The sequence below is a fragment of the Phasianus colchicus genome, chromosome 39 (genome assembly GCF_987193195.1).
Source record: "Phasianus colchicus chromosome 39, bPhaCol1.hap1.1, whole genome shotgun sequence".
Taxonomy (NCBI): Eukaryota; Metazoa; Chordata; class Aves; order Galliformes; family Phasianidae; genus Phasianus; species Phasianus colchicus.
In genome coordinates this window covers 282820-298487 of record NC_143474.1, presented here as the reverse complement: position 1 = coordinate 298487, position 15668 = coordinate 282820, and the positions used below count along the sequence as shown (strand labels likewise).

At 52.2% G+C, this 15668-nt stretch overlaps 1 protein-coding gene and 1 long non-coding RNA gene across 5 annotated transcripts in view; one reads left to right on the top strand and one right to left on the bottom strand.

Moving 5' to 3' along the window:
* Nucleotides 1–15668, top strand: part of LOC116243432 (uncharacterized) — a 284197-nt gene that overhangs the window by 156490 nt on the left and 112039 nt on the right. The window lies entirely within an intron of this gene.
* On the bottom strand, nt 246–7238 carry LOC149913264 (uncharacterized). The gene is made up of 2 exons (XR_016461349.1): nt 7176–7238; nt 246–619 (listed from the first exon to the last, which is right to left on the bottom strand). It is a non-coding gene; the product is annotated as an uncharacterized LOC149913264 (long non-coding RNA).

Here is a 15668-nt window from a genome sequence, read left to right as displayed (position 1 = left end):
TGAGAGGCTCAATGACAGCATGGTGACAACGTGGTGCCGCCTGTGCCTGCCCCCATGTGATGGTCAGAGTGCAGGGAATGGTGTCACCCGTTAGATGGTGACGCACAAGTGATGGTGACACCAGATGACGGTAACAACAGTGACAGCCAGGGATGGGGACACTGCGTCACGGCTGTTCCACATCGAGGGCATCCTGTGTCACGGCGTCACCTGAAGACAGTGACACTCAGTGACACCCAATGGCATCCAGTGAAGGTGACACCCAACGATGGTGACACCAGCGAGCCCATGTCACACCTGCACCAGACCCCACGTGTCCCCTGACTGTCCCCAGCCCCCCTCCCTGTACCCCTCCTCATCACCTCTTCAATGAGGATGGCACCGTGCTGAAGTTGTGCCACCATGGCAGGGGGGACAGACATGGACAGCCAGGTGACAGCGTCCAGGAGCTGTAGGACGCTGATGGGGCTCTCGAGGTACGTTGGTACGGCCCCAGGTTCCACGGTTACGGTGACAGTGAGAACTTCGGGGACAGGCGGTTGTCCGGTGTCACCCGGTGGCCCTGGGGGGAGTTGTTTCCGTGGGGCTTTGCACAGGGATTGGTGGGAACCATCCATTTCTGAAAGGAAGTGGCAAAAAAAAAAAAAAAAAGTGACAGAGTATTGATTTCAACGGAAACAGACATTTTTGGGGGCAATCCCACGGGGGACAAAGAGTGTGTTACTATGTGAGGTTGTCACACGGGACAGCTGTTCACGGGAGCAGCTGACGCAGCCGCTGACGCAGCGTGTGGGCGTTCCCCGCCTACGGCGGGAGATTTAAACGGGCACAAGGAGGGCAGCGACTAGTCGCTGCCCACCAGAGACGGTCAGGAGGAAGCAGGGCTCGCGCACCTCTTGACTTCCTGTTTCAGCTCTGGTAAGTATTCTGCTTCGACATGGGTGCTCCCCGGCAAAAGACTGCTGCCAGAAATACTGAGGAGGCCCAGGCAAGGGTCCCGATCTCTCAGAAACGGGAGGCAGCAACCAAGAAGACTGCAGAGACCCAGACTGAGGTCCTGCACATGCCTTATAGGAAGGCTGCTGCCAAAATGTCTGAGGAAACTCAGACTGAGCCCCCAACCCGAGATGCTGGTGTGCAGGTCTCTGGTTGTACTGAGTGCCAGAGCCTGGCCCTTGCAGTGCTGGGTGAGGGAGGCAGTGATTGTGTTCGCTGCGACCAGGTGAACTACTTGCTCAGCCTCGTAGTTGACCTGAAGGAGGAAGTGGAGAGGCTGAGGACTATAAAAGAGTGTGAGAGGGAGATTGACTGGTGGTGTCAGTCCCTCTCAGCCTCAAGTTCTCAGCACACAGCCGAGGCTCCTAATGGAGCATGTCAGCCCCTGTCACCTCACAAACAGGTGGTAAAGGGGAACCAGACAGCTGGCAGCACTGCAGCGAGCCCCCTGTCCTCTCTTCCCCCCAGCAGCAATTTGAGAAGGGAGGAGGAGTGGAAACGGGTGCCTGCTCGGCGGAAGGGGCATCCCCCATCCCGACCATCCCCGGCTCCACAGGTGCCTCTGCGAAACCGGTTTGAGGCCCTGGAACTTGAGGGGGAGACTAGCGAGAGTGTGGAGACAGATTCACCCACGAGGTTGCCTCAGATGAAGCGGTCACCCCAAAGCCTCAAGACTGCTTCTACACGTAAGGACAGAAGGGTGATTGTTGTAGGTGACTCCCTTCTGCAAGGAACAGAAGGCCCTATATGCCGGCCCGACCCCACCCGCAGAGAAGTGTGCTGCCTTCCTGGGGCACGGGTCAGGGACATTTCAAAGAAAATTTCTAGGTTGATTCAGCCTTCAGACTACTACCCACTTTTAATAATTCAGGCTGGCAGCGAGGAAGTTGGCAAGGAAAGCCTGAGGTCCATCAAGAAAGACTTCAGGGGAATGGGGCGAATACTAGAAGGAGCTGGGGTGCAGGTGATCTTTTCTTCTACGCCCGTGGTGTCGGGAAAAGGTACAGGGTGGATCCGAAAAACCCAACTCTTAAATAGATGGCTTAAGAGCTGGTGCAGACACAAGAATTTCGGCTTTTTTGACCATGGGGCAATCTACACTGCACCTGGCATGATGGCTGCTGATGCAAGCAGCCTGTCCCTGAGGGGTAAGAGGGTATTAGCTGAAGAATTAGCGGGACTCATTGACAGGTCTTTAAACTAGGAATGAAGGGGGAAGGGGGCAAAATAAAGGCTACTGGGGTTGAACGGTTCATTCGAGGGATTGTACCAAACTCTGTGGGCAATGATGGCAGAGTGCAAAAGGAGGGAGTAGGGCAGGGGGATGCTGGGGATGCTGCTGTTCTAGCGGATCCTGGATCGCTTATGAAGGTGGTGAGACGGACAGCCCGGCTGAAGTGCCTTTATACTAATGCACGAAGCCTGAGTAACAAGAAGGAGGAACTGGAAACTGTGATGCATTCTGAAAGTTATGACATTGTTGCTATCACAGAAACATGGTGGGATGACTCCCACAATTGGGATACTGCCATCGACGGCTATAGACTCTTTAGGAGAGATAGGAGAGGTAGGAAGGGTGGGGGAGTTGCTCTCTATGTCAGAGATTGGATAAACTGTGAGGAGCTCCCCATGAGAAACAGTCAAGAACAGGTTGAGAGCCTGTGGGTTAGGATTAGAGATGGGACTAATAAAGGTCAGCTGGTATTAGGGGTATACTACAGGCCACCTGACCAAGGGGAGGCTGCTGATGAGGCTTTCTTGCTCCAGATGCATGAGGCGTCTGCCTCACGGGCTCTTGTCCTGGTGGGGGACTTCAACCATCCGGACATTTGTTGGAAAAACCACACGGCGAGCTACAAGAGCTCCAGAAGGCTCTTGGAATCCATTGATGATAGCTTTCTGGTTCAGGTATTGGACAGACCGACCAGAGGTCAAGCGTTGCTGGACCTGCTGCTCACCAACGCTGAGGAGATCATCAAAGGCGTCAAGGTTGGAGGATGCCTAGGCTCCAGCGATCATGCCCTGGTTGAGTTTGTGATCTCAAGCGATGTGGGCCTGGTAAAGAGCAGGACCAGGACGCTGAACTTTAGAAGAGCAGACTTCAAGCTACTCAATGGAATGCTGGCCAAGATCCCCTGGCGCGCTGCCCTCAAAGATAAGGACGTTGAGGAGAGCTGGCTGCTCTTCAAGGATGCCCTCCTGGCAGCACAAGAGGTCTCCATTCCCCTGATTAAGAAAGTGGGCAGGAGAGGTAGAAAACCGGCATGGCTCAGCAAGGACCTGCTAAGAGAACTGAGGGTGAAGAAAGGGGTGTACAAGCTCTGGAAACAAGGCTGTGTCACCTGGGAAGAATACAGGGATGCCGTCCGGACTTGCAGACGTGGGATCAGGAAAGCCAAGGCGCAGGCAGAACTGAACTTGGCCAGGGACGTGAAAAACAATAAGAAAACCTTCTACAGGTACATTGGCCAGAAGAGACAGGCCAAAACGGGCGTACCTACTTTGGTAAATTTAAAAGGAGAAATGGCTTCAACAGATGAAGAGAAAGCTGAGGTGCTGAATGAGTTCTTCACCTCGGTCTTCACTGGTGGCCAGGATTCTAGTCTTTTTCACGTCCCTAAGTCTTGCACCCCCATACCTCTATGTGGGGACCAAGGAGGTAAATCCCTCCCCACTGTAAGGGTTGAGCAAGTCCGAGAGTGCCTCCTTAGACTGAATGAGTATAAGTCTATGGGGCCAGATGGTGTGCATCCCAGGGTCCTGAAGGAGCTGGCTGAGGTGGTTGCTGAGCCGCTCTCCATCATATTTGAGAAGTCGTGGCTGTCAGGTGAGGTCCCGGACGATTGGAGGAAGGGTCACGTCACTCCCATTTACAAGAAGGGGAGCAGGGAGGACCCGGGTAACTACAGGCCGGTGAGTCTCACCTCCGTGCCTGGGAAGATTATGGAACAGATCCTCCTGGACAATATGCTTGATCACATAAAGAACGAGCACGTGATCCTAGATAGCCAGCATGGCTTCACCAGGGGAAGGTCATGCTTAACTAATCTTGTGGCCTTCTATGATGGAGTGACGGCATTGGTGGACGAAGGGAAGGCAACTGATGTCATTTACCTGGACCTGAGCAAGGCCTTTGACATGGTCCCCCATCACATCCTCATCTCCAAACTGGAGGGAAGTGGATTTGACGGGTGGACAACTAGATGGATAAGCAATTGGTTGAAAGGCCGCAGACAGAGGGTGGTGGTCAATGGCTCTATGTCCAGGTGGAGGCCGGTAACGAGCGGTGTCCCTCAAGGGTCTGTCTTGGGACCGGTGCTCTTTAACATCTTTATTAATGACATCGATGAGGGAATGGAGTGCACCCTCAGCAAGTTTGCTGATGACACCAAGCTGAGTGGTGCAGTCGATACGGTGGAGGGAATGGAGGCCATTCAGAGGGACCTTGACAGGCTGGAAAGCTGGGCTCGGGTGAACCTAATGAGGTTCAATAAGGCAAAGTGCAAGGTTTTGCACTTGGGCCGGAAGAACCCCAGGCACCTGTACAGGCTGGGGGGAGTTGTCCTTGAGAACAGCTCGGCAGAGAAAGACCTAGGGGTCCTGATAGATGAGAAACTTAACATGAGCCAGCAGTGCGCTCTGGCAGCCCGGAAAGCAAATGGGATCCTGGGCTCCATCAGGAGAGGGGTGGTCAGCAGGGATAGGGAGGTGATTGTCCCTCTCTACTCTGCTCTTGTGAGGCCCCATCTGGAGTACTGTGTTCAGGTGTGGAGCCCTCAGTACAAAAAAGACATGGAGATTTTGGAAAGGGTCCAGAGGAGGGCCACGAAGATGATCAGGGGGCTGGAGCACCTCCCCTATGAGGACAGGCTGAGGGAGTTGGGTTTGTTCAGCCTGGAGAAGAGAAGGTTGCGGGGCGACCTCATTGCAGCCTTTCAATATCTGAAGGGAACTTACTCCCAGGAGGGGAGTAAACTCTTCATAAGGGCTGATAATAGCAGGACACGGGGAAATGGTTTTAAGTTAAAAGAGGGAAGATTTAGGTTGGATGTTAGGGGGAAGTTTTTTACTAGGAGGGTGGTTAGGTCCTGGAACAGGCTGCCCAGGGATGTTGTGGATGCCCCGTCCTTGGAGGTGTTCAAGACCAGGTTGGACGAGGCTCTGGGCAACCTGATCTAGTAAAGGTGTATGTTTGGTGGCCCTGCGTGTGGCAGGGGGGTTGGAACTACATGATCCTTGAGGTCCCCTCCAACCCAGGTCATTCTGTGATTCTGTGATTCTGTGATTCTGTTGTCCTCAAAATCCCCTTTGGAGACCTCTGGAGGACTCCAGGAACCCGTGGGGACCCCAAGACACCCATGGGACATCTCCAGACCCTTCCAGAAGACAATAGGACCCTCTGAACCCACCTGAGGACCCCCCCACATTCCACAGGATCATTCTGGGACGTCTGCAGACCCTTCTGGATGAGTCCAAGGACCCCCTGCATCAATTTGAGGACCCCCTGGACCCTCCAAGTCCTCTCTGGGACATCCCCAGAGATGTGTCTGATGACGGGATGACTCCAGGACCACTCAGACCCACATGAGGACTCTCTGGACCCTACCAGACTCTACTGGGACATCTCCAGATCATCCCAGTGGCTCCTCGGAGCTCCTGGACCCATCCTGGGAGCTTCCAGATCCTTCCAGGGCCCCCCAGGACCATTCTTGGGACCCCCTGGACACCCTCAGGATCCCTCTGGGACATCTCCTGATCCTTCTGTATGAATCCAAGGACACCTTGGACCCACCTGGGGACCAACTGGATGCCCCAAACCCCTCTACAACATCTCCAGATTCTTCTGCATGCCTCCAGGGCTATATAGGGGGGGGGCTCGTGGGGAATCTATGGGGGGAAAGGTGTGAGTGGGGCTCCGGTGAGGTGGAAAGAGGGTCTGGAGGTGGAGAAAGGTTGGAAGGGGAAACTGAGGGATTGTGGAGGGCTTCTATGGCGTGGAAAGGGGCTCTGAGGATGGAGAGCGGGGGTTGTGAGGGGGAAAAGAGCAGAACGAGACTTCTGTGAGTGGAAAGGGTCCTGGGGATGGAGGGGTACGTTGTGCAGGGGAACTTGAGGGGTGGAAAGGGGGCTTTTGTAGGGCAGAAAGGGGGGTCTGGGAGTGGACGGGGGGTTGTGTGGGGGAAAAAAGGGGTGAGTTGGGTCTCTGTTGGGAGGAAAAGGGGTCTAGGAATGGAGAAGGGGTGGCAGAGGAAATCTGGAGGGTTGTGGGGGGCTTCTATGGGGTGGAAGGGGAGTCTGGGGGACACCTTAGGGAAATAGTGGGGGGGAGAAGAGGAGAGTGGGATGTCTATGGGGTCGAAAAAGAGTCTGGGGGGAAACTTAGTGGCTTGTGGGGGGGAAAGGGGTGAACAGAATTTCTACAAAGCAGGAAGAGCATCTGGGGGTGGATGGAGGGGTGGGAGGGAAGAGCCAGGGGTTGTGCGAGGCTTCTATGGGGTCTGGCTGAGGGGGATTGGAGGTCAAAATGAGGGAATGACTGCAGGGGTCAGGGAGGAGCGCACCGGGGGTACAGGGGACTCTAGGGGTCAGAAAAAGGGGCCAGGAGGTGGGAGGAGAAGGGAGGACACGGGACCCTGGGGGTCAAATCGAGGGGAATGGGGGGTGGTAGGAGACTCTGGGGATCAGAATGGGGGAAGTGGAGGGGAGGGGCACCGGGGGGAGGAGAGGGGGTTCGGGGGTCAGATAGAGGAGACTGGGAAAGGGGGGGGACTCTAGGGAACAGAATGGGGAGACCGGTGGGAGGGTGGGGGGACACCAGGGATCAGAACGGGGGACTGGGGGGGGATGAGGGATCGGGGGGGGGGACGACCCGGGGATCAGAATGGGGGAGGCACAGAGGGGAGGGGTGGAAGAGGACTACGGCGATCAGAACGGGGGAACAGGAAGGGAGGGGGGCGGGGGGGGGGTGTAACCCCGGGGGGCGCACAGAGGGACGGGGGGGGTGGGCGATCAGCGGCAGGGGGAGGGGGGGAGGGCAGCGAAAGACACGGGGTGGGGGAGGCGGCGAGACGCAGGGCAGCCGCCCCCGCCGAGGGAAGCCCCGAGCAGCACGGAGACCCCGCGGGGCCGAGGCAGAGCGGCACGCGGCCCCCCCGCCGCGGCGCCCCCCGAACACCCACCTGTAGGAGCCGAGGCGGCGCCCGGAGCCCCGAGGCGCCCCGCCCCGCTTCCGCACGGCCGCCTCCTCGGGTCGCGGCGTGATGACGTCACTCGGCGGGGACGGCGCGGCGCCGTAGCGACGGACCGGCGCCGAGGCGCTGAGGCGCTGAGGCGCTGAGGCGCCGTCGCCGTGGCGACGCCGTCGAGCGGCAGCGCTCCTGCGGGAGCCGCGCCGAGACGTGCGGCGTCTCCGGCTTCCCCAGCATCGCTGTCTCCAGGCCGATTCCGAGCTGCTGGCGCTTCTTGAAAGCCGAGCGCGCATCTCTGCCCGGTTTTCTCACGGCTCCTGCGGCGGCATCTCTGGCCGCTTTCTCCTCCAAGGAAGAACCGAGCGGTGGCCCGGCCGGGCTCGGTGCGTGGGATGTGAGAAGGGCACAGCCCGGAGCAGGACCTGAAGAACGAGCTCAGCTCACCGCTGCCGCGTGTTCTGTAGTCCCCCTGTTATCGATAAAATAATGGTCCAAAGGTTAAGGAGCCAATAATTGAATTTATTAATTATAAAGAACAAAGAACAAAGAGGCAATGCAGCGCTGGGCGACAGGGGACTCTGCGTTCCTCCAACTGCCACGAGGTTTGAACCGGTCCCGGTCCTTTTATGCAGTTCGTCTTCCGTATTCGTGTCCTCCCGCATTCCTATCGTGGTGTACTCTGCGCATGATCCGGTTGTTGCTAGGGGGTCTTATTCTGCCTTTTGGTGGTCGTATGGGTTGAAGTAAGTAGTCTTCCTCCGTGTCCTTTTCTTGACCCCTTCTGGTGATTCCCATTTATGGTATGCTACCCGTATAGGCGAATTTTATTGGTACACACTGCGAGAATATCCCGCACGAGAGCAAACCAGAGAACAGGCCATGGCATGCCGAGGAAGCGCCCGACATTGGGAAGGCCTGACATCATCCCCCAGTGCTCTTTGTTTAACGATAACAACTTTAAAGAAAATCACCGTATCAATAGAACAAGGAGAGCACCGAGACACCTTGGAAACAACAGGATGACTACTGACTGGCACCAGATAACAAACAAATTAACAAGTAAATGGCAAATGTCAGCCTTCTGATAAGACCGCAAACCTGGAGCACCCAACCAGTGGGGAAGCAGGGCAGGAGGAATGCAAGGGGGAGAAAACAGGGTATACAGGCTGCCATGTTGTGTCCATAGGGGCGCTCCCGCTGGCGGGACGCCCGCCATTGCAATCGTGAATAAATTCTGCTTTTATCAGGGATACCGTCCTGACAAAAATTCTAAGCTTACTAGCTCTGGACAAACATTCTTGCTTTTTGACAATTTCCCCCCTTTTCTTTTATCGTTGAATGTTTGTCCTCCAATTTTTTACAATCCTCCTTTTATGATTATGGAATATCACACTCTCTCCATTTACAATTTCTCTATTTCCCTCTGCGGCGTCGTTTGCATTAAGATTAGCAATTTCGTGGTGTCAAACCGCTTCTTTATCAGTTGTGATAAATATTTAATTATACATGGTCCAAATATTAGCCCCAGAATAATCGTGATCAAGGGTCCAGCCAGAGCAGACAGTAAAGCAGTGAGCCATGGTGATACGTTAAGCCAACCCTCATACCAGGATCTTCCTATTTCCCTATCCCTTTTTCGTTGTTCCAATCTTTTACGAAGTTCAGCCATGGAATCTTTAACTACCCCGGTATGATCAACAAATGAACAACATTCTTCTTGGAGTGCTATGCACAGTCCTCCTTCTTTTAGGAATAGGAGGTCTAATCCTCTTCGATTTTGTAATACCACCTCTGACAATGATTTGACCGAAGTTGTCAACTTATCAATTGATTGTTCTATTCTGTCTAGATCTTCATCTACAGCTTGTTGTAAACCCTGTATCTCAGTATTTTTGACGAGTGAGGCTATGCCGGTCCCGGCACCCACACCTCCAGCAATCAAGAGGGTTGCTAAAGTAATTGTTGTTATAGGCTCTCTTTTCTGTCTGGTGAGGCTCCCCTCCAGTTGATACATAACCTCTTCATCAGAATGATACATTAACCGTGGGATAAGTACTACTTGTATACAAAATTCAAATCTATTAAATACCTCTAATGATATACATGGTGTCATTCCGACGTCTGAACATACCCACTTTGCACCTGCTGTGGGGATTAACCATTTAAATTTTGCATTCGTTTTGTTTGCTATTCTACTTCTAGATATTGTGCTGTTACAAAGACTTTTATATTGTTCTGGTACGGTTCCAATACACTTTCCTTTCCCTGTGACATGCTGTATAGTCAACCCCTGGGTGTAATTACTATTCCATGGGCACGCAATAGGATTCGTTCCATTATTCCATGTGACCCTGCCTAGTTCCCCTATTGCCTCATAATAAGGTGGTCTAACACTATAGCACAACCAACATTCGTTAGTTAAGTTTGGTTGTGTTTTATTCAGGGCGGCATATGCAGCTTGCATAATGCCCCATAGTGGATCACTGAGTGTAGGTGGCTTTGTCTTATACCTTCGACCTTTACTATTAGGGGTAATTATCGATGTAGGAACAGCAGGTGGCGGGGTTCTTTTGGTAGAAGGGGGTGGTGCCAAAACTATATTTGGGCCCATAGGCAGTGGGGAATCATGTGGCATACTTCTTTTTGCTATTCTAAATATACCACCTCTATCTGGACCCTCCTCCCAAAATCTGATTCCCCACATCCTTCCCACTAACCACACATCATCTCTAGGGTTTCTAATTGTTATATTGAGTACGTCACAACAGGTACAAATGCCTCCCCGTCCGAAACCTCCTTGTGAGCATTGGGGTAAGGCAGGGGTACAACTCGTGGAATCCCATCGTATTTCTATATGAGGGTCACTGGGAGACATTGGCCATCCGGATGCCCATGTTTCACAACCCCAATACCCACAAAAATAATGATTAGGTAAGTTACACCAATTCCGTCCTCTATTAGAGGCAGGGCAAACGTAAACCTCCGAACACCCCCTGCCCGATCCCATTATCAGATCATCCATTGGGATAGTGAAATTTACACTGGTTTGGTTTGTACAGGTTTGTAAGGGGCGGTCCGGTTGTTGTATATTAAATAATTCCCATATCATGGGCTCGTGTGGATTGCTGGCCTGTACCCCTGGGAGTAGAACAGATGTACAGACCAAAATGATTGTCTTTGGGGTCAAGTATCGTTCCTTCACCCGAGGTCCATCTCTGCCTCGCCTGTCAACTGGGTTGCAGCCAGCTACAGGGGTCTTTATCTTCTCGGCAGCAGAGGACCTACTCGAAGGTGGACTTTTCCCCATCACAGTCTGTTTTATTCACTATTGAATCCCTTGGGGTAATCTAGGCCCTTGTCCACAGAGTGTCTCTGGAGTTTGATTCCGGAGCCTTTTCAACAATCGGCCAACCCTTACAGCCGTGTACCCGTTGTATTCAGGGCAGGCTTGGTAGGCTGATCTCACTTAGTGTTCCGTTTCTATCCGTAAACGCAAACCCCTTTTCCACACTTAACAACTTTCCACAAAAAATACCAAATTAGTGACAAGATTAATGCTATTACAAACCCTATTAAGCACTGTACAGCAAAAGGCAGGTGTTCAAACCGTGCCCCAACCATTTAGCTTCTTCAGAAGAACTGAGGTTTCTCCACCAGAGGGATCATATTGGTTTCTTCTGTTCAACTGTTTTACGCTGTTGTCTTTGCAGAAGTCCCTGTGGCAAAATAAATTCCCCCGTTTAAGTTTTGTTTATCTTGATTTTCTGGACAGCTTCACCTTTAAATCCCCCGCTGGACTAGTAACTTCCCATTCATTGTTGTTTACTGGTCCTTTAATATGGCTGGCGTGCGTCCATCCTTTTTCTGCAGTTCGAACTGCTGTATTGGTAGTTAAAAGCACCAAATAAGGTCCCTCCCAACGGGGCTGTAAAGTGGCTTCTTTCCATGATTTTATAAGAACCCAATCTCCTGGTTTAACCTGGTGTAATCTAATATCAAGGGGAGGCCTTTGGGTCATCTGACCTTTTTCCCACAACCCTTGTCTATATCTCATTAGTTCACTGACATAGATATTAATGGTCTTATCTATGATACTGGGATGATCAACAGGAACCCCTGCATCGTAGGGCATTCCATATAACATTTCGAAGGGAGATATTCCTATATCGGCCCTAGGTTGCGCCCTAATGTTTAATAATGCTAAAGGAATGCACCTTATCCACGAGAGTTTGGTTTCTAATGTTAGTTTAGCCAATTGCTTTTTCAGCTCTCCATTCATCCGTTCCACCCGTCCCGAGCTTTGGGGATGCCAAGGAGTATGTTCTTCCCATTTCATTCCCAAGGCTTCCGCCAGGTTCTTTATAATTTTAGATGTCAAATGGGGGCCTTGATCAGAGTCGATAACTTCAGTGACTCCATATCTAGGGATTATTTGTTCTAAAAGGACCTTCACCACGGTTTGGGCAGTTGCTCTCGAGGTAGGGAAGGCCTCAATATAGTGGGTAAGGTGGTCCACAATGACTAAGACATATTTGTAACGTCCTACTTTGGGAAGTTCCGTGAAGTCAATCTGGACTCGGGAGAATGGTCTTACTGCTAAGGGTCTTCCACCCATGGGGACCCGCCTTTGTACGGCTCTATTAATCCTCAAGCATATGGGACATCCTTGAGTGATCTTTTTCGCTAAATCGTGAAGGCCTATAGTCATATACTTGGTAGCAAAGTGATCTACCAGACCTTGGCTTCCCCAATGGGTTTGTTTATGTAGATTGGTCAAAATATTAAAGGCTATCGATTTTGGTAGGACTTCCCTTCCATCTGATAGATACCACTTCCCTTCCTCACTTTTAGTTACTTCCATTTGGGTAAGTTTCTGTTCTTCCTTGGGGGTGAACACGAGAGGTGCTAGTCTTAGTTCCGTACGCCGTGGTTCTCCTTCTGTTAGTACTAATATACGCAAAGCAGCTTGTTTAGCCTCTTGGTCTGCCATGTTATTTCCCCGTGTCTTATAGTCAATTCCTTTTTGATGGCCCCTTAAATGTACTATGGCTATTTTAAGCGGTCCCCTTAATGCTTGTAACACTTCTCTTATTAATTCCTGGTGTATTAAATCTTTCCCTTGGGAGTTAATTAATCCCCTCTCCTCCCAGATTTTTCCAAAGGTGTGTATTACTCCATAACTATATTTAGAATCGGTATATATTGTTCCTGATTTTCCTTCCAGCCTTCTCAAGGCCTGTAGGACTGCATATAGCTCACAGGCTTGTGCTGACCAAGAGGGACTCAGTGGTCCAGATTCCAGTACCCTCAACGTTTTCCCGTTTATCGGTGCATATCCTGATTTCCTTTTTCCATCTATTACCCTAGAAGACCCATCCACAAAAATTCTTTCTCCTTCATCTAATTCTTCCTCTTCTAGATCTGGTCTAATCTTTGTTTGATTTTCTATAGTTTGGAGGCAATCATGTAATAGTTGTGATTCCTCGGGTCGACCATATAGAAATTGTGCAGGGTTCTGCAGGCTAGTAGTTTCGAGGGTTAAATTCAGTGCCTCTAGCAAAATACCCTCGTATTTCAACAAACGAGAGTCTGAGATCCACTTTTCAGCTTTTTGTTGTAAAACACTTTGGATATTGTGGGGAGACAACACCCTTATATCGCTATTAAAGGTAATTTTCCTAGCCTCTTCTACTAGAACAGCACATCCCACTATTGCCTGCAGACAAGTGGGCCATCCGCTACTCACTGGGTCTAATAGTTTTGAAAAGTACCCTATAGGCTTTTTCTTCCCAGCCCATTCCTGGGTCAAGACCCCATAGGCTGTCCCGTCATCTACATTGATAAACAAATAGAAAGGTCTCTTAAGATCAGGAAGGCTCAAAACAGGGGCATTGATTAGATCTTCTCGCAATGCCTGCCACTTCCTTTCATCATCTTCGCCCCAAGTTACCCATCCCTCTGGGGTTAACTTTTGATATAAAAATTTTACCTTCCTACTGTAGTTCTCAATCCATTGCCTACAATATCCTACTAGCCCCAATATTTGTCTTATCTGTCTTTTACTTTGGGGAGGTGGCAAGGATAATATCCCTTTTATTTTTTCTTGATCTATCTTCTTTTCCCCTTTATTAATATAGTGACCTAAATACCTGACTTCTTCTTCTACAAACTGTAATTTTGTCTTTGAAACTTTGAGGCCTTTTAACCCTAGAAAACTGAGAAGTTTGATACTTTCTTCTCTAACCCGTTCCTCCTCTTTTCCTGCAATTAGCAAGTCATCCACATACTGGATAAGGGTGATTTCTGGAGCTGGTTGATATTCTTGTAAAATCTGTTCTAGGGCCTGCCCGAATAAATGTGGGGATTCGGTAAAGCCCTGTGGTAATACTGTCCACCTCAACTGTTGTTTCCTCCCTGTGTCCGGGTCTTCCCATTCGAAGGCAAAATAATCCCGGCAAGACTCATCTAGGGGGCAGGCCCAGAATGCATCTTTTAAATCAATTACACTATACCATAAATTTTCAGGGCCTAATTTGCTCAACAGGGTGTAAGGATTAGCAACTACAGGGAAGCGAGAAATGGTTCTTTTATTTATTTCTCGCAAGTCATGTACCAGGCGATACGTGCCATTAGGCTTTTTAACCGGCAACATGGGAGTATGGAATGGGGACATACAGGGTCCCAATAACCCTTGCCTTATGAGTCTTTCTATTTCTGGCTTTAGGCCTCTCCTCCCTTCCAGCGAGATGGGATACTGTTTTATTTTTATAGGGGTGGAAGAGGACTACGGCGATCAGAACGGGGGAACTGGAAGGGAGGGGGGCAGGGGGGGGGGTGTAACCCCGGGGGGCGCACAGAGGGACGGGGGGGGTGGGCGATCAGCGGCAGGGGGAGGGGGGGAGGGCAGCGAAAGACACGGGGTGGGGGAGGCGGCGAGACGCAGGGCAGCCGCCCCCGCCGAGGGAAGCCCCGAGCAGCACGGAGACCCCGCGGGGCCGAGGCAGAGCGGCACGCGGCCCCCCCGCCGCGGCGCCCCCCGAACACCCACCTGTAGGAGCCGAGGCGGCGCCCGGAGCCCCGAGGCGCCCCGCCCCGCTTCCGCACGGCCGCCTCCTCGGGTCGCGGCGTGATGACGTCACTCGGCGGGGACGGCGCGGCGCCGTAGCGACGGACCGGCGCCGAGGCGCTGAGGCGCTGAGGCGCTGAGGCGCCGTCGCCGTGGCGACGCCGTCGAGCGGCAGCGCTCCTGCGGGAGCCGCGCCGAGACGTGCGGCGTCTCCGGCTTCCCCAGCATCGCTGTCTCCAGGCCGATTCCGAGCTGCTGGCGCTTCTTGAAAGCCGAGCGCGCATCTCTGCCCGGTTTTCTCACGGCTCCTGCGGCGGCATCTCTGGCCGCTTTCTCCTCCAAGGAAGAACCGAGCGGTGGCCCGGCCGGGCTCGGTGCGTGGGATGTGAGAAGGGCACAGCCCGGAGCAGGACCTGAAGAACGAGCTCAGCTCACCGCTGGCGCGTGTTCTGTAGTCCCCCGGGTGCTGCAGAGCTGCGCTGGACTCGCTGAGCAGCACGGCGTGGTGCGGGGATGTAAGAGCACACAGGTGCTCGGTAGACTTGCTGGGGCAGGGAGCTCTCACTGATGCTAAACTTGCTGAAACGAAGTGGCTCGTTCAGGACACGTGCCTGAAACAAATGCTGGTTCTCTAGGCAGAGCAGCCGGACAGACCTGTCAGCACTGGGAATTAAGCACGGCAGTGAGATGAGGCCAGTGATGCGTTCATGTAAGAGCAAGAGGTGCTTTGGAATGCCTTTATGGCTGCACAGCTCCTCGGGAAGCAGTTACACCTGCCGGCTCAATAAGAGCTGTCCCTTAGATGCTGTGCTGTGCAGCTGTGGAGCCCTTGCCCACCTGCACTGCATCTTTTAGATGCGTCATTGAGAGGAATTGAACCAGCGAGACTTCAGGGCTGAGCTCTAGGAATGGAAACTCCCTCAACTTTTGGAAGAGACCGGGTTTCTAAGGTCTTAAGACCTGGAGCTGGCAGAGCACACCCCTCTCTGCCTTTCCCCCGACTGGTTTTTGGGAGACAGCACATGGACACCCCTACAAGAAGTCTCAGGGTGTGGAAACTGACGCTGCTATTATGGAAGTAAGAATACATTCCTGGCTCCATTCTGCTCTTGTGTCAGAAGGCAGAGATTTAAGCTGCCTAAAAGCACTTTTCCACAGAGGTTCCCACAGAAAGAAGGCATCCAACGTCTTCCTGTAGCTACGGAGACTCTGACTTCTCAACCCTTTCCAGGTATGTTTTACTGCCTCTTTCCACATTCAGAAATGGCAGCTGTGCAGAAAAACATGCAGCAGGTCCTGCAGTGTGGGCCAGCGGGGAGTTTTACCCCGTCTCCTCCCTGATGTCAATCTGAAGTGATGTCCTTTAGTCTTCAGTATAACAAAAACATTCTGTGACCGTGCTTGAAGACAGTCTCTAA